The sequence below is a fragment of the Caretta caretta genome, chromosome 14 (assembly GCF_965140235.1).
Source record: "Caretta caretta isolate rCarCar2 chromosome 14, rCarCar1.hap1, whole genome shotgun sequence".
Taxonomy (NCBI): Eukaryota; Metazoa; Chordata; order Testudines; family Cheloniidae; genus Caretta; species Caretta caretta.
This window is the reverse complement of record NC_134219.1, coordinates 47,057,747-47,083,329: the sequence shown is the minus strand read 5'-3', so window position 1 is coordinate 47,083,329 and position 25,583 is coordinate 47,057,747. Positions and strand designations below refer to the sequence as shown.

Below are 25,583 nucleotides of genomic sequence, written 5' to 3'. Positions count from 1 at the left end.
ACAACACTCCACGTAATAAATAACCCATCTCCTGATTCTCTCATTGACAATTAGAAGTTGCTCTGAGGTCTTCGAATCAATTGAGTAAGAGCTTTTTGAGGTGGTGAATTTTAGAGACAGGAAACAGACGAGTTAGAGCAAATGGCTCATTTTCATCACAGCCAGGAGGTTAGCAGTGGAGATATCTGCTATCTAAGGGACTTATCTTTCCCCCGTCTCTGTAATATCTGAGCAGCTCACCGTCTTTAATGTATTGCCTCTCACAATGCCCCTGGGAAGCAAGAAAGTGCAGTGATCCCCATTGTACAAGTGGGGAACTGAGTGAGGCTAAGAAACATGCCCAGAGTCATACAGGGGATCTGTGTCCGAGCACAGACTTGACCCTTGGTCATTCAAGTCATAGGCTAGTGCCTCAGAGTATGTCTACGCTGTACACTAAGCCCAGTCTCTAAATCAGGTTTGAGCCCAAGCCCCCATTTCTTGTCCACACACAAATCTTGAGTCAGCTGACTTGAGTCAGCAAGCACACAGGACCCAGGTCCTAAGACCCAACTCTGGGGGTGGATCAGGGCTGAGTCCCACAGCAACTCAGGTCTAAGCCCAGTCCTTCTGCAGTGTGGATGCAGCTCAAGCCACATACCTAAGTTAGAAAGCCTGCATGATGCAGAATGGATGAGTTAGTATGGTTGTGAGACCTGCTCCAGATACCCAGTATGTTGTTGGGGACACTGGGGCATGTCCACCAGGTAACTCGAGGGGATGGAAAACCACGAGTGTCGATGAAGCCCCCTCGCACTAGGCCCAGGTGTCCTTGGCCCCCCCCTTGCCTGGAGGCACTCGCAGCAGTTATGCGTACGAGACCCAAGTGTCCTTGGCCCCCCCCACCTGGAGGCACTCGCAGCAATTATGCTGAGGATCTGCAACAGTATGCTGCAGAGTCAGACTGCCTGAAACTAAGCAAGGCCAAACAGGGCAGATACGGAAGAACAATGCTGAATAAAGCTGCTTTATGTATGGTTTAACAAATGATACAGAGAATCAGGGAACTAGCTGGGAACTGGATTGGCTGGCTATACGGATACTTGGAGCAGCTTGCTATTGGATAAGTATGCTGGGAAAAAGGATGTATAAAAGCCTGTGTAACTTCCTGCTCGGTGTGCAGGATTTGAGATTCTATTCTCCCTGTACCTTGTTTGCAGCTGCAAATAAACTTTTCTGCTTCTCCACCCCGTTGTGATGATTGGGTGACGCACACCGCGTAGCGAACCAACCCCAGCTGTTGTTTAGCCTCTCAGCACTGGGTGCCAGCAACAGCTTTTGGCGTCCCTGGGTGGGCGACGAGGCTGCTATTTAGCCTTGCCCGGACCCCTCCTGGAGGTCGAGGATTGCGGCGAGAACCGACGCCCAGTGCATACCGGTGAGTTCATCGGGGGCCTCAGAGGAGACGCGATTTGATCGACCCCGGAGGGCACAATGGTGCAACGCACTCATATAGTGGAGAAGCAGCTGTGGGCGACAGTGGGGAACCGGTCCCTTGGCTAAGGTAGGAACCTTTTGAAATCCGGATTGTATGCTCTGTTGGAACCTGGGGACGCCCAGAGTTACCCTGTAGGTATGGGACAGGGACAGAGCTCGGGGGTTAGGGCACGGTGTACGCCCCTAGAATGCATTCTAGCAAACTGGAAGGTATTTGGTGCGGATCCGATGACTAAGAGACAATTAAAATGATTCTGTACAGTTGACTGGCCTCAATATCAACTAGAGGACCAGGAGTGGTGGCCACCAGGAGGGTCAATTAATTACAACACGATCCTTCCGTTACTCCTGTTCTGTCAGAGAACAAGGAAATGGAATGAACATATGTATGCGCATTTGTTTCTGACTTTATGTACTCGACCAGATATTTTACAGCACTGTAATCTGACTCCGACTGGTTCGGTAGCAGCTAATGTTAGTCCCCAAACCCCCACCCCCACTGTAATGGCAGAGCCGGTGTCCCCTTCTGCCCCTACACCCACACCTTGTAAGTCCCCAACGGTTGGCCTATACCCCTTAATCACCGCAACTAAAGTCGCCCGGTCTGGATCGGACAGGCGTCCGGCCATGACTATGCAGGTCTATACTCATGTGCCCTTTAATCCTGTGGATTTGGCTGCTTTCAAAGCACAAGCAGGGCAGTTTTCCACCAACCCAAGCAGGTTTATATCAGTCTTTGAGGGGTGCCTCAGTAGTCACAAGCCGGACTGGGATGATTGTAACATCCTCCTACGAACCCTATTGTCTGAGGTTGAAAGACAACAGGTTGTGTCCAAGGCAAGGGAGGAGACGCAAAAACGGTACGACCGGGATCGTATTAATGTCCCTGACCCGGATGCACAAGTCCCCCGAGCAGAATCCAGGTGGGATTCAAATGATCATGGGGATATGACCCGCCTTACCTCCTGTAAGGAGTTGCTTTTGCATGGACTCCGTCACTCGGCTGTCCAACATAATAATTGGGCAAAGCCATATAAAGTAATGCAGGATTTAAAAGAAAGCCCAGGGGTTTCTACAGCATATTCGGGACACAATTCGACAGAACACTAATGCAGACCCCGATAATCAGGCAACTGAGTCAATTATTAAGGGAATTTTTACAAGCAGAGCAGCCCCTGATATTAAGAGAAAGTTACAAAAAAAGGAGGATTTAATGGGCATGACCATGGCACAAATCTTAGAGACTGCAAACCGAGCTTATAGTCTGAGAGAGACAGAGAAGGAGAGAAAGCAAGTGAGACTAATGGTAACAGCGGTACAGGCCGGCACTAAGGGAAGTGGCCGGGGAGGAAGGAGCCGTGGACACGAACGTCCAGGCTCACAGGAGAGACGACTGGGTTGCAACCAGTGTGCCTTGTGTTGACAAGAGGGACACTGGAAAAATGAGTGCCCAAAGAGGAAAGAAAAGGGGGGTGCCTCTATGATGGCGATGGCGGAGCAGGAATAGGGGTGTCAGGGGATGTCAAGGTTCCTCCCCCACTCTGAACTCTAGGGTACAGATGTGGGGACCTGCATGAAAAAACCCCCTAAGCTTATCTTTACCAGCTTAGGTCAAAACTTCCCCAAGGTACAAAATATTACACCCGTTATCCTTGGAATGGCCGCTACCACCACCAAACTAATACTGGTTACTGGGGAAGAGCTGTTTGGACGCGTCTTTCCCCCCAAAATACTTCCCCAAAACCTTGCACCCCACTTCCTGGACAAGGTTTGGTAAAAAGCCTCACCAATTTGCCTAGGTGACTACAGACCCAGACCCTTGGATCTTAAGAACAATGAACAATCCTCCCAACACTTGCACCCCCCCCCTCTCCTGGGAAATGTTGGATAAAAAGCCTCACCAATTTGCATAGGTGACCACAGACCCAAACCCTTGGATCTGAGAACAATGAAAAAGCATTCAGTTTTTTAAAAGAAGACTTTTAATAAAAAATAGCAGTAAATAGAAATAAAGAAATCCCCCCTGTAAAATCAGGATGGTAGATATCTTACAGGGTAATTAGATTCAAAACATAGAGAACCCCTCTAGGCAAAACCTTAAGTTACAAAAAAAGTACACAGACAGAAATAGTTATTCTATTCAGCACAATTCTTTTCTCAGCCATTTAAAGAAATCATAATCTAACACATACCTAGCTAGATTACTTACTAAAAGTTCTAAGACTCCATTCCTGTTCTGTCCCTGGCAAGAGCAGCACACAGACCCTTTGTTCCTCTCCCTCCTCCCAGCTTTTGAAAGTATCTTGTCTCCTCATTGGTCATTTTGGTCAGGTGCCAGCGAGGTTACCTTTAGCTTCTTAACCCTTTACAGGTGAGAGGAGCTTTCCCCTGGCCAGGAGGGATTTCAAAGGGGTTTACCCTTCCCTTTATATTTATGATACGCCCCCCAAATCTCAGCTAGGGTGAAACACTGGCTGGGATTTCTTCCTGGAGCTCTAGGAAAACAGAGTTAATAAGACACATGCATCTCTAAATATACTACCAAGTACATAAAGACTAACAATATTTTCCACATCTCAAGGACGATTTTAACCAGTTGATTCTGGGAAACTTTCACGGGAGAGTGCATCAGCCACTTTGTTAGAAGCTCCTGAGATGTGTTGGATGTCGAAATCAAAATCTTGGAGAGCTAAACTCCACCGAAGAAGTTTTTTGTTAGTTTCTTTGACGGTGTGAAGCCACTTTAGTGCAGCATGGTCGGTTTGCAGGTGGAAACGCCGTCCCCAAACATATGGGCGTAGCTTTTCCAGAGCGTAGACAATGGCATAACATTCTTTTTCAGTGACTGACCAGTTGCTTTCCCTCTCAGACAGTTTTTTGCTGAGAAACACTACAGGGTGGAATTCTTGATCAGGTCCTTTCTGCATTAAAACTGCTCCCACACCACGCTCGGATGCATCTGTGGTTACTAGGAACGGTTTGTCAAAGTCTGGGGCCCTTAGTACAGGGTCAGACATGAGTGTCGCTTTAAGCTTGTTAAAGGCCTTCTGACACTTTCCGGTCCACTGAACAGCATTTGGCTGTTTCTTTTTGGTTAGGTCTGTCAGTGGGGCAGCGATTTGGCTGTAGTGCGGTACAAATCGTCTGTAATAACCGGCCAAGCCTAAGAAGGATTGAACCTGTTTCTTTGACTTTGGGACAGGCCACTTTTGGATAGCATCCACTTTGGCCTATAGGGGGCTGATAGTTCCTTGACCCACCTGGTGTCCAAGGTAAGTCGCTCTGTTTAGGCCTAATTGACACTTCTTAGCCTTAACAGTTAGTCCTGCCTCCCTTATGCGCTCGAAGACTTTTTGTAGATGTTCCAGGTGGTCTGCCCAGGAATCCGAAAATATGGCCACATCGTCAAGGTAGGCGACTGCATATTCTCCTAATCCCGCTAGGAGACCATCTACAAGTCTTTGGAAAGTGGCGGGTGCATTTCGCAGCCCGAAAGGGAGTACATTAAATTCATACAGCCCGAGATGTGTGATGAAGGCTGACCTTTCCTTGGCAGATTCATCTAGCGGTACCTGCCAGTACCCCTTGGTTAAGTCCAAGGTAGAGATGAACTGGGCCCGTCCCAGTTTCTCTAATAGTTCATCTGTGCGTGGCATTGGATAGTTGTCTGGGCGAGTTACAGCATTTAGCTTACGGTAGTCCACGCAAAAACGTATTTCCCCATCTGGTTTGGGAACTAGAACCACTGGAGATGCCCATGCACTTTCAGAGGGGCGGATTACACCCATCTGTAACATATCCTGGATCTCCCGTTCTATAGCAATTTTAGCTTGAGGAGACACCCGGTAAGGTTGGACCCTAATTGGGTGAGCATTACCTGTGTCAATGGAGTGGTATGCCCGTTCAGTCAGTCCTGGGGTGGCTGAGAACGTTGGCGCGTAGCTAGTGCACAGCTCCTGGATCTGCTGTCGCTGTATACGCCCAAGGGTCATGGAGAGGTTCACCTCTTCCACACCACCAGCACATTTCCCTTCGTAGTAAACACCTTCAGGCCACTCAGCGTCGTCTCCTCCCTGGGCTGTAAACTGACAAACCTTTAATTCTCTGGATCGATTAGAAGAGCTGAGAGGCGGTGGGTTGCTCCGTGCCGCCGTCCAAGCTCTCTGGAGGCTTTCATCTGCTTCCTGTTCGGTCTGGAACTGTTCCCTTGATGCTGGAGACATCAGTTCCTCATGGGATTGTGGACCTAGGCTTGGTCCCTCTGGAAGCGATATAGGGGATGGAGCTGTTTCTGTTGACTGTGAACCGCTCTCCGCTGGTGCACTATGTTGGGATTCAGGCTCCGGCTGAGCCTCTTGGGTCGGGTTATCGGCTGCTGCCAGTTCAGGTTCGGTGGGGCCCTCTGGTGTTGAGGTTGCAAGTACTGGATTCAGTGCTGACACGGGGTCTGGTGTTGGTTGTTCGGCTGGTTCCGGTTCTGGGACTGGTTCCGTCTGGGTCTCTGGGACTGGATCCACTACTGCTGTTGCAGACATTGGCCTGGGGTCCAGGTCCATCACCTCTGACTGGGTCCTGATAGAAGTTTCCGGAACAGAGCTAGGCCTCACGGCTTGTTTAGCCTGGCTGCGGGTGACCATTCCCACCCTCTTGGCCTGCTTCACATGATTGGCCAAGTCTTCCCCCAACAGCATGGGGATGGGATAATCATCATAGACTGCAAAAGTCCACATTCCTGACCAGCCCTTGTACTGGACAGGCAACTTGGCTGTAGGCAAATTGAAAGAGTTGGACTTGAAGGGTTGAATCGTCACTTGGATCTCTGGGTTGATTAAATTGGGGTCCACTAAGGAAGCATGGATAGCTGACACTTGTGCTCCGGTGTCCCTCCACGCGGTGACCTTCTTCCCGCCCACACTCACAGTTTCCCTCCGCTCCAAGGGTATCTGGGAGGTATCTGGGCCTGTGGACCTCTGGTGTGATTCCGGTGCAATGAACTGTAATCTGTTGGGGTTCTTGGGGCAGTTGGCCTTTACATGCCCCAGCTCGTTACATTTAAAACATCGTCCAGCTGACGGGTCACTGGGGCGAGGAGGGCTGCTGGAGAACGGGGTGGTGGGACGATAAGGGGTCTGGAGGGCTCTTTGGGAGGTAGGTGGGGCTTTGGGTGGCCCCCGGTAATAGGGTGTGGTCTGGGGTGGTCCCTTCTGGTCTCCGCTCCAACTGCGACCAGTTTTCTTCTTCTCTGCCACCTCCACCCATCTGGCTCCAATCTCTCCTGCCTCGATTACAGTTTTGGGTTTCCCATCTAGGATGTATCTTTCTATTTCCTCAGGAACACCCTCTAAGAATTGTTCCATTTGCATTAGGAAGGGCAAATTTACTGGAGATTCAACACTTGCTCCCGATATCCAGGCATCCCAATGTTTCACAATGTGGTAGGCATGTCGGGGAAATGACATGTCTGATTTCCACCTTAGGGCTCTGAACCTCCGACGAGACTGCTCGGGTGTTATCCCCATTCTGACTCTCGCCTTGGATTTAAACAGTTCATACTTGTTCATGTGTTCTTTAGGCATTTCAGCTGCCCCCTCAGCTAAGGGTCCACTGAGCTGCGGCCTCAGCTCTACCATGTATTGGTCAGTAGAGATGTTGTACCCAAGGCAGGCCCTTTCGAAGTTTTCTAAGAAGGCCTCAGTATCATCACCTGCCTTGTAGGTGGGGAACTTTCTGGGATGGGAAGTGGTACCTGGAGAAGGATTGCTAGGGTTTGTTGGTATATTCTGCTGGGCCTTTATCCTCTCCATCTCCTCCACATGCTTCCTCTCTTTTTCCCTCTCCTCCTCCACATGCTTCCTCTCTTTTTCCCTCTCCTCCTCCACATGCTTCCTTGCCTCCATTTCCCTCTTGTGGGCAGCCTCTTGGTGTTGTTCTGCCTCCCTTTCTTGTTCCTTCTTCAGCTGCATGAGTTCTATCTGTCTTTCATGTTCCCTTTGTCTTTCCTCAGCCTGAAATTTGGCTAATTCCAGCTGTAGTCGAGCTGAGGATTTGGTCATTCTAACCTCTCTGTTTTTAACTAACTTTACACCCGAGGTTTAGAAATAAACAAACAAAACTTGGCTGTAAAATTTTGCTGTGCTGGAATAGAATACCTATTCTCTGATAGTGATTGTCAGCCTACAGAAAAAGACAATTCCCTTGTCTCTGCTCTGGGCCCAAATCAAAGCAAAAAACCTCCAATTACTTGGAAACCTGCTTACCCAGCCCAAAGAAAAAGCAAATGGGTAGAACACACACCCCCTATTTACTTTTAGGAAGAAAAGAAAAAAAAAAACACCTCTGGGTTGGAAGACTGTGAAGTTCCCTGCAGGAGTTAAGTACCCTGCCTCCAGGCAAAGAAAACCTGCAATTCACAAGATAATCCCCTTTTGTCTCTGCTTGGCCACAAAGCAGAGAGAAACCAAGCTGCTTTCAGTTTCAAAGCTGCTTTCTGGACTTTCTTTCCAAAGAAAAAAAAATTTCCTTTTTAAAATCTGTATTTCTAGTTCAAAAAATCTCAACTGGATCTCAAATGATTTCAGGTTAATCCCACCACTGTGCCACCATGTCAAGGTTCCTCCCCCACTCTGAACTCTAGGGTACAGATGTGGGGACCTGCATGAAAAACCCCCCTAAGCTTATCTTTACCAGCTTAGGTCAAAACTTCCCCAAGGTACAAAATATTACACCCGTTATCCTTGGAATGGCCGCTACCACCACCAAACTAATACTGGTTACTGGGGAAGAGCTGTTTGGACGCGTCTTTCCCCCCAAAATACTTCCCCAAAACCTTGCACCCCACTTCCTGGACAAGGTTTGGTAAAAAGCCTCACCAATTTGCCTAGGTGACTACAGACCCAGACCCTTGGATCTTAAGAACAATGAACAATCCTCCCAACACTTGCACCCCCCCCCCTCTCCTGGGAAATGTTGGATAAAAAGCCTCACCAATTTGCATAGGTGACCACAGACCCAAACCCTTGGATCTGAGAACAATGAAAAAGCATTCAGTTTTTTAAAAGAAGACTTTTAATAAAAAATAGCAGTAAATAGAAATAAAGAAATCCCCCCTGTAAAATCAGGATGGTAGATATCTTACAGGGTAATTAGATTCAAAACATAGAGAACCCCTCTAGGCAAAACCTTAAGTTACAAAAAAAGTACACAGACAGAAATAGTTATTCTATTCAGCACAATTCTTTTCTCAGCCATTTAAAGAAATCATAATCTAACACATACCTAGCTAGATTACTTACTAAAAGTTCTAAGACTCCATTCCTGTTCTGTCCCTGGCAAGAGCAGCACACAGACCCTTTGTTCCTCTCCCTCCTCCCAGCTTTTGAAAGTATCTTGTCTCCTCATTGGTCATTTTGGTCAGGTGCCAGCGAGGTTACCTTTAGCTTCTTAACCCTTTACAGGTGAGAGGAGCTTTCCCCTGGCCAGGAGGGATTTCAAAGGGGTTTACCCTTCCCTTTATATTTATGACAGGGGAGACGGACCACACTACCCCCGGAACCCCGAGTAAAGATGCGGGTGGGAAGCTCAGAAATAGATTTTTTAGTGGACTCTGGAGCGGCACGAACAGCAACTTTGCTGGACAGTGTTGGCCCAGGGATTTAAAAACTCCCCCACCCTCTTTGGCCAGGCTCTGGCCAGGGACCTAAAGGAGTGGGATAATGAGGAGGCCCTCCTTCTGCAGTATGTAGATGATTTGTTAATTGCCACTGTGGGCCAAACCCCCTGTCTTAAAGCCACCATGAGCCTCCTGAATTTTATTGGACTCCGGGGATATCGGGTAGCACGGAGTAAGGCTCAAATCGCCCTCCCAGAGCTACGGTACCTTGGGTTTCACATACGGCAAGGGGAGCGTCAGCTTTCAAGCGAAAGAAAGGAAGCTATCTGTCAAGTTCCTACCCCAAGTAATCGTAGGCGGCTCAGGGCATTTCTGGGTATGGCAGGCTTTTGCAGGATATGGATCCCAGAGTTTGGACTGTGGGCTAAACCCCTGTATGACTGTGTAAAAGGAGCAGATCATGACCCCTTTTATTGGACCCCAGAGGCTGACAGGGCATTTAAAATCCTGAAAAGAAAATTGATGGAAGCCCCGGCTCTGGGCCTGCCGGATCTCTCTAAGCCATTTCAGTTGTATGTACATGAACGAAAGGGGGTGGCCCTAGGAGTGCTCACACAGTTGTTAGGAGCATGGAGACGTCCCATGGCTTATTTTTCTAAGCAACTGGATCAGGTTGCAAAGGGTTGGCCGGCATGTTTACCGGTCGTCGCAGCTACTGCCGTAGTGCTTGAGGAAGCCGAGAAGCTAACATTGGGAGGGGTTATGCAAATCTATACTCCCCATATGGTCCGAGCCTTATTGGATGCAAAGGGAGGGCTTTGGCTCACCCAGGCTCGGATTGCTCGGTACCAGGCTAAGCTGTTAGAGAACTCTGAAGCCACCCTACAGCCTTGCCCCTCCCTTAACCCAGCCACTCTCTTGCCAGAAACAGAGGAACAGAAACATGACTGTTTAGAGATCATAGATGTCCAGTACTCCAGCCGTCCGGATTTAAAGGATGTACCCCTCCCAAATGCAGATTATGAGTGGTACACTGATGGTAGCAGTACTGTAATAGATGGGCAAAGGAGGGCGGGTTATGCTGTTGTGACCCTCCATGACACTGTGGAAGCTGAAGGTTTGCCTGCTGGGACCTCTGCCCAGCTTGCTGAACTGATAGCCCTGACCCGTGCACTTGAACTGTCAAAAGGAAAGCGGGTCAACATTTTTACTGATTCAAAGTATGCTTTTGGTGTGCTGCATGCTCATGCTGGCCTATGGAAGCAAAGGGGAATGCTGACAGCCCAAGGCTCCCCAGTCAAGTACGGGCCCCAAATCCTCCGGTTCCTAGAAGCCGTACAACTCCCTCGGAAGTGGCGGTGATACACTGTAAAGCCCATCAAAGGGAGGATCAAGATGTGGCCAGAGGTAACGCCCGGGCAGATAGAGAGGCTAAGCATGCTGCCACCCTGCCATCCCCTCAGGCTGAGAACGCCCATATGCATGCCCTTATCCCATCAGTAGGGGAGCTTCCTACCCCGCAGTACTCTGGGGAGGAGAGACAGCTAACTGACAAACTCGGTCTCTGGGAAAAGGAGGGATGGCTCCATTCCCCGGAAGGGAAGGTCCTCTTACCAAAGGGCCTGATCCAGCCGGTGCTGCAGAAACTACATCAAACCACTCATGCTGGCAGGGAAGCACTTATCCAGCTAATGGGAAAATACTTTATCACTTCCGGACTCCGACCCCTGGCTGCCCAGGTACAAGCGGACTGCTTAGTCTGCCAAAAGAATAATCCCCGACCGGGACATCCTGTGCCACCAGCTGCCCTAGAACCCACTCCGGGCCCCGGACAAGTGTGGCAAATAGACTTTACTGAGTTTCCCCAGACCCAAGGGTTCAAATATCTCCTTGTCAGAGTGGATCGGTTCAGCGGATGGCCAGAAGCCTTCGCATGCCGTAATTACACTGCCAGGACAGTGGCCCTCAAGTTTGTTAAGGAGATCGTTCCTCGCTTTGGACTCCCCCTGTGGATGGAATCTGACAACGGGACACACTTCATGTCAAAAATCATGCAAAGCATCTCACATGCCTTACAGATCCCCTGGAAACTCCATACGCCCTGGAGACCGCAAGCCAGTGGGGTAGTGGAGCGTACCAATCAGACCCTTAAACGGCATCTCTCAAAAGTGTGCCAAGAAGCCTCACTGCGATGGCCTGATGCTTTGCCCCTCGTCGTACTCCATATCCGCGTTCTCCCAAAGGGTAGATTAGGGCTTAGTCCCTTTGAAATTATGTTTGTGTAACCCTTCTGCCTGTCAGAGTTGGCAGCAACAAGGGCCGGGTTCAATATCTAGGGGATCCATTCCAATAACACTTGAAACCGGCTCGAGCCCCCACCCAGTGACCTGGGACAAATATATACCACCCCCGCTGGGCGCCTCCAAGAGGCAATACTTCCCCTCTCGCAAGCACCTAGTCTGAGTGTAGCAAAAACCCTTTTAATAACAGAGAGAAACAATGTGGCATTATGTTGGGGAAACACCACCAACAGGATTCATAACCCATGAGCAAAAAACCCACCCCAAGCAAATTGGGGCATGCCCTTTCCCTTTGGTTCTTGAGTCCAGCAACCCCAAATCACCCAAAGTCCCAAAAGTCCAATGACCCAAAAGTCTCTGCCCCTGGTCAGGGCAGCCCCAGAGTTCGAAAGTTTATCTGCAGAGCTTTACCTCCCAACCTGGGTGGAGATGGGACGGGGGTAAGAGGCACCTTACATGTTCTGAAGCTGACCGCCCCACAGCTCCATAGGCCTTCGCTCCGCCAGCCGCCCCACAAACTCCTTCACTCAGCTCTGCTCCGCGGCCCACAAGTAGCTCCCGCAGTCCCACGACCTGCTCCATCAGCCTGTCCACAAACTGCTCCGCATCCCACCAGCAGCTCCCGCCGTCCTACGAACTGCTCCACCAGCCTGTCCACCAGGCACTCCAGCCATCCCGCAAACTGCTCCGCAATATATCTTCAGGCTCCCCCACTACTTAACACAACGCTCAGCGATTTCAGCTCTTAGTCAGTTCAGCTCTTTGGTGAATTCAGCTTGTAGTAGGGAAGCCTCAGTGCTGGTGCACTATTAGCCCAAAGTGAGCTCAGCAGCCTGTAACTAGACTCCTAATGAAATCAAAATTAGCTCTGATATTCCACAGTGAAGAGAGGAGGAAGTGCAATTAGCATGTAAGGCCCTCACCAAGGGGCCCATACCACCAAGTATTAATACTTGTCCCCACCCTCTCTCCATTCACAGAGTTTTGGAACCCATGACCCTTGCCTAGTGAGTGCTACTTAGTTGATGGTGAGTCCCTCCATCATAACAAAAAGCCAAGTACAGTTCCAAGCACAGTTCCCATAATCAGGGTAATAACAATTTATTCTTCCTGCCCCAATAACAGAGACACTGGGGATCCCACAGCAGCCAAAGTGACCATTTGGGCAGCTATGGCCTCATTCTAAGGTGGGGTGGGTGTGCCTATGCAAATGAGATCGGCCCCTGAAGTTCTTTTCCACAACTTGCCACACCCCACCACCAGATGTCAGGGTGGAGCTCATCCTGACACTGCTTACATCTGGAAGTGCATGGCCTATGAATGGCACCCCGGTTCTGTCAGGGGAATGGGAGTTGGGTAATGGTTTTTTGTCTCAGTATATGTGTTCCCTGTCTGCTGTTCTCTTGTCTCTTCACAGGTATACCAAGGATTCCCAACCTCTCCCCTTGGACTCTCCCGTCCACTCCTTACAGCCCGGTGACTCCGTGCTTGTTCGTACCTGGAAAGACGAGCCTCTCCAGGAAAAGTGGAAAGGACCCTATACCGTCCTGCTGATCTCCCATACAGCGGCAAAGATCGAGGGACACAAGAACTGGATCCATCACTCTCGTCCGAAGGCAGTACCCGCCCCCTCGTCAGCGGAACAGTGGACCGTCCAACCTGCTGACTCCTCATCTAGTGATGATCTCGGGCTAAAGCTACTGTTTAAAAGACACAAATAGCGGGCACCTTAATGCTAAAATGGGCCCACCCAGGAACTGGAGACCCTGGGTTGGGAAGACTCTGGTGATAATTAATTGGGTAACATTGTTATTCTCTGTATTGGTATTTCCAAACTGTGCATATCGGGAGCATAACTCCTTTGTTTCGCTTGCGCACCATGTTGCTAATTTAACAAACCAGACTGATTGCTGGGTATGTGCTCCGACTCCACGGTCCCCCAAAACGGGAATGCCCCTTGACATGCTGTCCCTGACCCTAGCAGAATTAGCTGCCACCAAAGAGCAGGAAAGAACGGACTCGCCGTTCTGGAACAAGACCTCTTTACAGCAAGCCACCTATCAGGACCAGGCGTATTCAGTTGCAGTACTCACTGAGGGAGTGTTATATTTTACCCGAAACCAATCTGATCACGATGGGCGTCCTGTGGGAAAGAGCTCCTGTGTTACTACACAGTGGGCTGATGGGTATTGGATATAGACCAAAAGGGGAGGCCAGCAGTGTGGATGTAATGGTTCCTCCACTTTTAGGGAAACTCTTACAAATAATCTTACCACAAAAGAAAGGTTTGGAAATATAACTTGCCATCCAGTTAATATCTCCAATGTAGCAAGCCAATGGTGGGTTTGTAGTGGTCCCTTTGGCGAGTGTAATTTGAACGGCACAAATTAGAAACGCCCCCACTTGTACCCAATCAGGAGGATGGGATGCCCCCTTAGGGGCATATGAACGGTTTGGAAAAGCAGCCAAAGCAGCCTTAAATAGCCCAGGAATACCCTTAAGAAACAGTCCTTACTGGGCCCTACAGGGTCATTATTTTGTATGTGGCCGAAAGGCTTACAAGGTGCTGCCAGCCAACTGGACAGGTAGCTGTTATATAGCTCATGGAGTTCCTCATCTTTCCATAACTGCCACACTGCCCAAAGGAAAGATTAGAAATGCCCAAGACACCTCTGATGAATCACGAGAAAAGACCCTGCGGCGACTGACTACGGCCTTGGAGGGCTATATGAAGAATTCCCTCACAACCGAGAAGCTTGTAGGGTGCTCTGTACTGGGAATAGCGCCACTGTTTCCCGGGCCAGCCATGGCATGCACAGGCCGCTATACTGTAAGGCTGCAAATGGTACTTGAGAAAGCGGCCTTAGCGTTAGAGGACTCGGTTAGTGATTTAGGGTCAGCAGAAAAAACGTTAAATAAAGAGGTACAGCAGCTCAGGATGTTTTCCCTCCAAAACAGGCTGGCTTTGGACTATCTCTTGGCATCCCAAAGAGGGCTTTGTGCCCTCGTCGGGCCCCGATGTTGTGTATATGTAAATGATAGCAGTTATGAGATCTATGAGAAGGTGGTACAGGCTGAGGCCCATGCCCGAGCCGGAGCACAGGTTGCCTATACTGCCCCTGAGAGCGATTGGTTGCAAACCTTGTTTTCAGGCTGGGGTTTGTCGTCTTGGCTTGGTGGTTTATTTAGCCTGCTGTTGAAACTTCTCTTTCCTGTATTGCTTGTATTACTGGTATTATGCTGTGCAGTCTCATGTGTTAGGGCCCTTTTGCAAAAGTTAATAAGTCATACTCTTCAGGGCTATCACAAAGTGCTTATGCAAAGTCCTATTGTAAAAAAATAAGTAGCCCAAGTGAGAAAACTCAGAGCCAAGGTTGTTGAGTGTTCTCAAAGGAGGGAGTTGTTGGGGACACTGGGGCATGGCCACTAGGTAACTCGAGGGGATGGAAGACCACGAGTGTCGATGAAGCCCCCTCGCACTAGGCCCAGGTGTCCTTGCCCGGAGGCACTCGCAGCAGTTATGCGTACGAGGCCCAAGTATCCTTGGCCCCCCCCGCCTGGAGGCACTCGCAGCAGTTATGCTGAGGATTTGCAACAATATGTTGCAGAGTCAGACTGCCTGAAACTAAGCAAGGCCAAACAGGGCAGATATGGAAGAACAATGCTGAATAAAGCAGCTTTATGTATGGTTTAAGAAATGATACAGAGAACAAGGGCACTAGCTGGGAACTGGATTGGCTGGCTATACGGATACTTAGGGCAGCTTGCTATTGGATAAGTATGCTGGGAAAAAGGATGTATAAAAGCCTGTGTAACTTCCTGCTCTGGGTGCAGGATTTGAGATTCTAATCTCCCTGTACCTTTTTGCAGCTGCAAATAAACTTGTCTGCTTCTCCACCCCGTTGTGATTAAGGTAGCGAACCAACCCCTGCTGTTGTTTAGCCTCTCGGCACTGGGTGCCGGCAACAATGTCTACACTGCAATGTAAGATGGGAGCACGAACTCAGGCTCAAGCCTAACCCCCCTTCTGTCTACACACAAATAGCACCAACCTAGGACTCAGGTCCAAGGTCTCTGGGCCCCACAGGGACAGAAGGTCTGAGCCTGAGTCAAGCCAGGGCTCAAGGCCTATTCCTTTGCAGCATAGATACACACCCACTGGACTCATGCTCCAGGAGTCTGTCAAAAGTATCCCACAACCCCACGGGCTGACATTCTTTGTCCTCTGGACAAAGTTTAGTGGACAGCCACATTTTCCCACACAGCACCACAAACAAAGGACTAGCGCAACCAGATTTTGGGAAGGCGCTAGGAAGTCTGGGATATGGTGGTTGAACTTGGGCCCACATAATGCAGTGGGCTGGAGCCCCAAATTGGGACCCAGGGTTCAACAATTCCTAACCTGGGGTTTCAAATGAGTGTAGACGCTCAAGCCCTAGCTTAACAAACCCTGGGTCTGCTCACTTGCGTTTTACTAGCCCTAGGCTTACATTGCAGTGTAAACAGACCCATAAGGACTGGACCATTCGCCTTCACCTTGAGGTAGCCCAAAATCCTGGTCCTAGGAGGAGGGTTTCATTTTTTAAATTATTGTTAATTATTAATTATTATTATTATTTTATTAACCCCCAAGGGCTCCAAGCAGGGATTAGTACTCCAGAGAGAGGAAGGAAAGCCCAGTGATTAGGAGACAGGCTTGGGTTTAATTCTCTGCCCCAGGTGCCCTGCGTGACCATGGGCAAAACATTTTGATGTCATCGAATCTGCATTTTTCAATGAAAAATGTTTCAAGTCAAAAACATTTCAGCTAGCTGTAGCCTGGGGCCTTTTAGAGCTTTCTCGGTCAAACTCAGCACCTTCAACTCCTCCCCGAACCCGGTCAACATCCAGTGCATCTCCCAGAGCACGGCTGTCACGTGCTCCCAATGCGTTCCTTCACTCCCTTCCCGAGCGGGTTGCTGTATTCTGCACCAGCTGCCTTTTGCAACTGGACTTTTGGTGGTTGAACTAATCTGGAGGTGACAAAGGCACAGATCACTGGAGCAAGGTCCAGGGCAGAGAGAAACGCTACTTCTGAGGTTCCAGGTAGCCATGGAGTCTGCAATATCTTTGGAAAGACTCTGGTGAAAATTTAGGCCACTTTGGATGAGCATCATAAAGATCTAACACTGGATTAGAGGATTAGATCTAACCTTTATTCGACACTGGTGAGGCCTCATCTGGAGTACTGTGTCCAGTTTTGGGCCCCACACTAAAAGAAGGATGTGGAAAATTTGGAAAGAGTCCAGCGGAGGGCAACAAAAATGATTAGGGGACTGGAACACATGAGTTATGAGGAGAGGCTGAGGGAACTGGGGATGTTTAGTCTGCGGAAGAGAAGAATGAGGGGGGATTTGATAGCTGCTTTTAACTACCTGAAATGGGGTTCCAAAGAGGATGGTTCTAGACTGTTCTCAGTGGTAGCTGATGACAGAACAAGGAGTAATGGTCTCAAGTTGCAGTGGGGGAGGTTTAGGTTGGATATTAGGAAAAATTTTTTCACTAGGAGGGTGGTGAAACACTGGAATGCGTTACCTAGGGAGGTGGTAGAATCTCCTTCCTTAGAAGTTTTTAAGGTCAGGCTTGACAAAGCCCTGGCTGGGATGATTTAATTGGGGATCGGTCCTGCTTTGAGCAGGGGGTTGGACTAGATGACCTCCTGAGGTCCCTTCCAACCCTGATATTCTATGATTCTATGATTCTAACCAGGTATCTCATGAAGAGAAGGGGAAAAAAACCAGTTTCATTTTCCCTCTGAGTCACTAATACGAGTGGTTCTCAAGCTCTGGTTTGCAGTTACATTCAGATCAGTCAAGGATACAGAGGCTGGACAAGCCACTGGAGTATATGGGATCTCCAGCTGACAAAGGGGTCTGAAGGACGGAAGACACGGATACAAGCTGATCCACACGCAGCTGGAATTCAACTGGTGCAAGGTAACAAGCTGAATTCAGGTCAAAGGCTGGATTTGGTCAATCGCTTCTCTTTGCTTCCCTTCGCTGTGTCTGTTTATAGCAGTAGATCTAGTTTTGTTCAGATGATTTTTTCCCTTTTGTTATTAGATTTGTTGGGGGCACTGGTGGGACTAGGAGGAGAATCTTGGGACATAATGGTCCTTTCTGACCGTGGAATCTATAAATAAACAAACTGATGGCTGTTTTGGGGTGATCTCTCCCTACCTCACACGGCATCACCGTCTGTCTGGATGGTGCTAAGTCATCGTTGGTGGAAATCTCTTATCCAAAAGGTTTACCAAAATCATTCATCTGAAGAGCAATTTTTTGGTGCTGTTGAAATGCAGCAGATCACATCAAGGGCCAGTAGTTTAAAAGCCTTCCCCTCTAAGCCTCAACCAAGAAGAAGCCTTCCCCAGTTCAATCAACCATATTAAACACTGTCCTATGCTCTCTACACACTCAAGAAATCCAAGATGATGGGAGTTTTGCTGCTGATGTCAATGAGACCAGAATTTCACCCACGGGTTGTTGTTTTTTCAGGATCAAAGTAGGAAATATTTGCAAGTGCTCTTAGCAGCAGCTGGTCCGTCGGCCGCTGTTGCTCTCTTCATTCATTGTGGTTACATCCAGAGAGATTTTAGCAGAGAGGTTCAAAGCCATCTGGGGGAGGATTTGGATTAACAAAATCAATAGGAATTGCAGGTGCAAATCCCTAAGTCCCGTTGAAAATACCTTCCAATTTGCGATCGACCTCAAACAGCAAGTTCAAAGCAGTTTCAGCTCCTAACCCCAGCACCTACATGTTCCTGCTCTTTTTGATCAATATTGTGACCTAATTATGATGACTCACTTTTTGCTTTCAGGTTATAACCTAACGCATCCCAGTGACTAATTCCTGTGCTGTGCTTTGCTGTCATTGACTGTGTATTTTATTTTGAGCTCGTGACTCTTACTTTCATAATCCGACGGCTTCTAATTGTTGATTTATTTGGGTGATTGTTCGGGATGAGTGCCTGACAGCAGTCGTTATGAATGACCGTGGCCTAGTTAATTTCATGTTCACATCCTCAGGCTGTGGATTAAATGAAATTTTTCCTTAGCACGATAACAATAATAATAATCTCTCGCTCATATCTAGCCTTTTCATCAGTACATCTCAAAGCGCTTTACAACGGAAATCAGTATCGTTATCCCCAGAGGGGAAACTGACGCAGAGAGTGTGGACGGTGACTTGCCCACAGTCACCCAGCAGGCCCATGGCAGAGCCAGGAATAGGAGCCAGATCTCCTGAGTTGCTTCCCATATATTATTTACTCCCACTTTCCTTTAAGGAAACTGGAAGAGGGACCTTCCCCCAGCTGGCTTCAGGCCTACCCATTGCCTCAGTTTCCCTTGAGATGGGTCTATCAGGTCCCAGCACTTTTAGGCCGTAAGCCTCTTGCTAAGGGCTTGTCTGCCCTTGGAAGTTTACCCACATAGTATTCCAGAATAGCTATTTTGGCATAAACCCCCCATGTAGACACTCTTGCTCCAGAATAAAACCTGCTGCCCAGGGGATGCTATCAAATCAGCCAGTCCAGAATCACTATTCTAGAGTAGTTATTTCAGTACATTTTCAAGTGTAGACAAGGCCTACCTGACAAAAAGCCCATCCTTTCTGGAGTACAAATCCAAACGGTCAAACACGCAATCAGAATAATCTTAGCCCCTTCTTGACCCAGCCCTTTCTTTTTCCTCTTTCTCTTTTGTCAGCAGCCTCTGTCCTGGGTTTGGCTTGCAGCCCACGTGCTTGCCCCCTCCAATCCACTTCTCCTTCTCCCCAGCACCGGGAAGCCTGCAAACGCCCACCTCCAAGGGAAACGCCCACCCACCTCTACGTCCTGGCCCTGGTATCTAAACAGCTGGGCCTTTTGCATTCTCTAAGATTTCCCCTTTGAACTCTGGGTGGGACTTGCTGACTCCTTGGACTCCACAGGGCAATAGGTGCTGTGTCCAGGATACTTTGCTCGGCACTCATTGTCCAGTGCCTAGTTTTGAACTCTCCCATTCCAGTTTTTACTTCTCTTTTCTCTTTGTCCCACACAAACAGTCATCGCCTATGGCCTGTAGCCCCACCCCATCAAAAGGGGTGGGCCTTGAGCTCTGGTGGGCTCCTCCCACTATCTTGGGTTTCAAACAGGCCAGGAAAGAGCAGTGGGAATTCATGGGGCACTCTCTGTGACGGTGGTCCCCACAAACATCCAGACAGAGCTCCTCTGAGCAGCATCCATGGATGTGGCTTTGGAAAGCAGCGGGAATTGTCTAGGGTTCTCTGCTCGGCGTTCCCATCCTGTTCCCCCATTTTGTTCTTAAACTCCATCCCAAGTAATTAATATATTTCTGAGCTGTTTGGTGCCTCCTTCATCTCCTGTCTGTACTGATGGAGTGCTTAGGCTGTTCTGGAGGGTCATAGGTCAGGAGGGAGGAGCTGACGGGAACGGTAGCTCCCAGCTTGGCAGATACATCAGATCTGTTTCTATTGTTGCATAACTCTAGAGATTCCCACTTGTTTTTTTTTTTTTCAAATGGTCTCCTACTAACATTTGCTAAGAAGAGGGGTACAAAGTTTCTCCACCCTGATAGCAACAGGTGCTTCTCAGACTCTCTGTCCGGGAAGCTCAGCCCATAAAGGCACATCCCCCCCCACCGCACCAACCTCCTGCTCTAAGGATAGTGGTTTTGGGATCGATCCCCCCCAGTCTGAGATCTTCTCCTGGTAGGCGCTGTTATTTAGTGGGATGCACAGAGTTACCTCCTCCCCAGTTCACGTCACCGAGATGGGGTGAGGTTAACAAAGAGAAGGGTAAGGGGTGGCTTGATCCCAGGCTATAAGTACCTATATAGGGGGACAAATATTTGACAATCAGTCAGTCTAGCACAGAAAGGTCTAGCATGATCCAAGGGCTGGAAGTTGAAGCTAGACCAATTCAGACTGGAAGTACGGTGTACATTTTTAACAGCGAGGGTAATTAACCATCGCAACCATTTACCCAGGAGTCAGGGTGGATTCTCCACCACCGGCAATTTTACGATTAAGATTGGATTTTTTTTTCCTCTAGTTCAAACAGGAATTAATTGTAGGAAGTCCAATGATCTCAGGAGTCTCCTGAGACTTAGAAATCTCTGAATCTCTCAGCTTGGCTGACGTCAGCAGTGAGAAAGTACAGAGTCACACAAGAGTAGTTTCCTCTTCCATATTTGTTGATATTTGCAGCCGAGCAGCCGCTCCTTTCCAGCTTCCCTGTTCAAACAAGGAACGTTAACATCAAGGGAGCTCTCCGGATCTGGACGTACGGCCGGCATCTGCGCTAAACACAGGTAAGGGACCCCGTCACCGAACGACCCCTGATTCTCTGTCCCATGCTCCTTTTCTCTCCTCCATCCCCAGAGCTGCAAGGGGGGGGCATAAGACAAGGGTGGGACGAGGATCTTAGGGGGAACCACTTGGGAGGTAGTGAAGTGTGGAGCTGGAAGTGGGAAGTCGTGGAAGGCTCGGGGTGGAAGAACAATGCAGAGGACGGGCAGTGGCGGATTGCCAGTCCTGGGGCCATAGCGGGGTGGGGACAGGGCAGAAAGGAGTGGGGGGCAGGGCCGCGGGGGAAGGGGAAGAATGTGGTGGGGCCGTGAGTGGCCTGGGGGCAGTGCTGTGGGGAAGGGACAGCATGGGATGGAATGGGGGCAGGGCCACACAGATGGCAGGGCTGGGGTGGGGCCGCGGTTCTGGGGCCAGGCTCCACCCCCCGCCCTCCGGCAACTTGCTCCAGCCCCGGGCCCCAGGAAACCTTATTCCACCTCTGATCATGAGATGGCGCAAGCAGCCAGGACATGCAGCTCCCAAATCCAGTGGCTGGATCCTCAGCAGGTGTTACTGACGCCAATAAACATGCCTAGCGCTTTCCATCAGGAGATCTCAAAGCCTCATGAATAGCTGATCTTCCCTGGTTTTACTGGAAGTCCCCTGTGATGTCTCAAGTATGGACTGGGAGCTTTCTCTGCCTGTAACTGAACGGGGCAGGGCGACGACACCGCTGAAAGATTTCTTTTCCAACTTCCTTCTCAGACGCCTCACACCCCCAGGGAGGTGGTCCAAACCCGCCATGGCTTGGGAGTTTTAAAACAGGACTGTAACTGATATAAATTAGAACTGGTCAGGAAGTGGCTCCCCCCTCCCCGCAACATGGAAAATGTTGACTTTGTTGAAAATCCAAAATTATGTGTATATGGGGGGAATCTGGTTTTGGGCAACTGAAAATATTTTGCTTTTCTGAATTAAAAGTCAACATTTTTTAGGGCAAACAAACTGCAAAAAATCCATTCTGATAAAAATCCAATATTCCCTTGAAAGCCAGTTTTGATGGAAACATTTAAACCAACCCTAACACAGAACCCAGCCTGATCCCATGGCAGTCAGTGGGGGTCAGTGCTGGATTCTTAACTCGGTGACCCCCCCCCCCACCCGGTAAACCCAGAGTGACCCCGGTGGAGTTAACTGAATCAGGGCTGGATGCCGATCTTATTTACCCTGGCACAAATCTAGAGTTACTCAATCTCCCATAAGTAGAAACGATACTTTATCATCTGCATTACGACACACATTTCCCCTGCAAACATCCCCAGTAACGTGGCTTGCTTTCTCTGACTTTCCATGTCTCCGGTAAGACGTCCAATTTCTGTGTTCAGTCTCTCTCTCCATCTAGCCTGTCACACTCCTTCTAACCTCTACCGGGATTTTTGTTGTTCTCCTGTCACAGGCTGAGCTTATCCTGTTCAAGGACTCCAGCCCTTTCATCCCCTGCTATGACTCCCGTGCACAGGGACGCACAGCCGGGGCGCTTCCGGATGACAATCCCCTGGGGTTTGCTGCTCAGCGGGCTGATTTACAGTGCCATCTCTGAGATCCGATGTCCAGAGAAGGCGCCAAGTAAGGACGAAGCCCGGTACAACGCTGATCCCTTGAGTCCACAGCCTAGGCACTGATTTTTATGATCATAGACTATCAGGGTTGGAAGGGACCTTAGGAGGTCACCTAGTCCAACCCCCTGCTCAAAGCAGGGCCAATCCCCAATTTTTGCCCCAGATCCCTAAATGGCCCTCTCAGGGATTGAACTCACAACTCTGGGTTTAGCAGGCCAATGCTCAAACCACTGAGCTATCCCTCCCCCCTGGGGGTGTTCCACCCTGCTCTGCCCCAAGACCCGACTCCCACTTTGCCCCTTTCCCTGATGCCCCACCTTTGCTCTGCCTCTTCCTGCCCTGATCCACCCCCTCCACCAAGGGCCTACCCTTGCTCCACTCCTTCTGCTCCCTCCCCCTGAGGCCCTGCCCTCACTCTGCCTCATCCTGCCCCCACTCCCACCCCTCCCTCGAGACCCCCGCTCACTGCTTTCTGCCTTCCCCGAAGTGCCTCCCGCAGCTGCAGTTCAGCCGAACAGCTGATCTGCAGCCCCACCAATCAACTGTGGCTGATGTTTTCTGTGGGTGCTTCAACCCCGGAGCACCCACGAAGTCAGCACCTAGAGTCCACAGAGCTCAGGAGTCCTGACTCCCAGCCCCCCCTGCTCTAACCCACTAGACCCCACTCCCCTCCCAGAGCCAGGGAGAGAACCCAGGAGTCCTGACTCCCAGCTCCCCTGCTCTAACCCACTAGCCCCCACTCCCCTCCCAGAGCCAGGGAGAGAACCCAGGAGTCCTGAGTCCCGGTTCAGTGCCCTGTCTGTTATACCATGTTCTTGTCTATGTTCCTGCTGCCCCCAACTCCCTACAGGCTGTTTCTGCTTTACCCAAGCAATCCAAACTCTGTGTTTGCTTTTCTGTGTAGGCCATGGAGATTGCCCACTTGCGTCCAGCCGTGTCTCCAAAGGGAGCTTAGTAAACACCCCACTTAACACATCTGAAACCACCCTGGATCTCTGCAAGCAAAATGGGTTAACTTCGAAGTGGGATCCCATCTACAGCTTTGTTAACGGGAGCCCGACGCAGCTCAGCAGCTACTTCAAGGAGAAAGTCTCGGTCTTCCATGGCACCTTCGTGATGGAGAAAGTGAGCCAAGGGGCTGGTGGGAATTATGTATTTCAAGACAGCAATAGAAAATGTCTGGCTCAGGTAGCGCTGACAGTGGTGGGTAAGTTCTGCCTGTGGGACTCTGGGTCCCAGTTTAATCCTTGGGGTGGGTGCTGGGGGGGGTGTGTGAATTTTCCCTTTCAACTAGGGGATGAAAATCTTCCAATGAGCCCCCAGCTGCATACCAAACTGTGTCCAGCCATTGTTTTTTTATGGGTCAGGACACCCTTGCTCAGAGACGGATTAAGGTCTCCTGGGGCCCTGGGCTGGAGCAAGTGGGGAGCTCCCAACACCGGAACCAGGGCCCCGTCCCACCCACCATCCCTCCCTTGCCCCGCCCCTTCTATCTGCGGCCCCGCCCACTGCCCCACCCCTCCTACCTCTTCAGCCTGCCATCCCGCCCCCCTTCTACGCCTTCTAACGGTGGCCCCACCCACGGCCCCACCCCCTTCCACCTGTGACCCCCGCCCACTGTCCCATCCCATTCTACCTGCGGCCACCCCATCCCTCCCCTTACCTCCCCTCCCCTGTGGCCCTGCCCACTGCCCCACCCTATCCCGCCCCTTCAATTCGTGGCTCCTCCCACTGCCCCACCCTATTCCCCATGACTCCGTCTCTGCTCCACCCGCAGCCCTGCCCCATCCTGCCCCTTCCCCGAGGCCCCACCCCCCAGGTCACTCCTTTCCAGATCTCCGCCCCCCCCCCCCCCCCCCCCGCACACTGTGGCCCCAAGACCTGAGGAGCTCTGTGCCCCCATCACAGCCCCAGGGGGCCTCAATGGCAGAGGGAGGTTTTTCCAGGGGCCCCAAATTGGACCCTGGGCACAGGCCCTGTTAGCCCATGCGGCAATCGGCCACGGCCTTGCCGTATTCGCTCCGCTTGTGTTGTGCGTTCTGTGCAACACGGAGAGCTCGTACGGCTCATGAAACCCTTTAATTCTTTCTGCCCATCTAACGCCCCATCTGCCCCGCTCTCCCCTGCGGCGCTGTGTGGCGCTGACCAGCCCCCGAGCCATGCCTTGCGCTAGGCAGGGCAACCCTGTGCTCTTCCATAGCCTCCCCCTCCTGTCCGAGACACGCCGGGAGCCCAATGACCTGACTGGGGAGTCGTTCGGTCTTCGTCGGTGGGATCGCTCCTGGTGATCGGACGCTCCCTGAGACACCTCTGCTCCTTCTCGTCTTTTCCAGGCTCTTCTAGTAGCCCATCCCAAAGCAGCGCTTATCAAAAGGGTGAGTGAAAGCTAACGGAGCAGGCTCGGGAGGGAGGGAGGGGGTCGGGAGAGAGAAAGGCTGGCTTTGTAATGAAGACACTTGGGTCATGCCCAGCTCTCTTACAGGCACCTTCTCTGATCTGGGGTAAATCACTTAATCTCTCTAGGCTGCAGTTCCCTCCAGCTGTAAAGTGAGGAGAGGAATCCTTCTTTTATCTGTTCAGACTGGGGCAATTTACACCATGTCTGTGTACAGCGCCTGGCACAACAGGGCCCTGATCTCAGCTGGGGCAGGGACTGTCTCTCGCTGTGTGTCTGGGCAGCGCCTGGCACAACGGGGCCCTGATCTCAGCTGGGGCAGGGACTGTCTCTCGCTGTGTGTCTGGGCAGCGCCCGGCACAACGGGGCCCTGATCTCAGCTGGGGCAGGGACTATCGCACACAGTGTGAGAGATTTGCCGAAAGCCATAAATAAACCGAGGTCACCCCGCCTGGACTTTCCCCTGCATCTATATGTGGCATCCGCTCTAGGGGAAGATAAGAGCTGGGCCTGAGTCTCTGGGAAGAAGTAACATCAGCCAGAGGAAGAATATTGTCTCCTGCCCCCATAATCCCAAGAGATATGATGTCCTCCTTGCCAATGTCGTGTTCACTCTGAAACCTACTGATGACCATTTAAATGACACCTTGGGTAAATACTTTGTGACTTAGCCCAGGTGGCCTCAGCAAGCCCAGACAAAAGAGAGAACTTGTGGCTAGCTAGACACCATTAAGGACTTTGCAGGTTTAGTTTCAGAAGCCAACCTTGCACCGGTTCTCATCCCTTTTCTCTTTATATGCAGGTGCTGCGGCGGCCTGGTACTGGTGTATGTTTCCTCTCTTGAGTCTGCTTCC

General features: G+C 50.3%; 1 long non-coding RNA gene across 1 annotated transcript; it reads left to right on the top strand.

The window, feature by feature from the left end:
• Positions 1-1,550: 1,550 nt before the first annotated feature.
• LOC142069157 (uncharacterized) lies at positions 1,551-15,282 on the top strand. Its single transcript, XR_012664999.1, has 2 exons — positions 1,551-2,997; positions 9,006-15,282. It is a non-coding gene; the product is annotated as an uncharacterized LOC142069157 (long non-coding RNA).
• Positions 15,283-25,583: the final 10,301 nt, after the last annotated feature.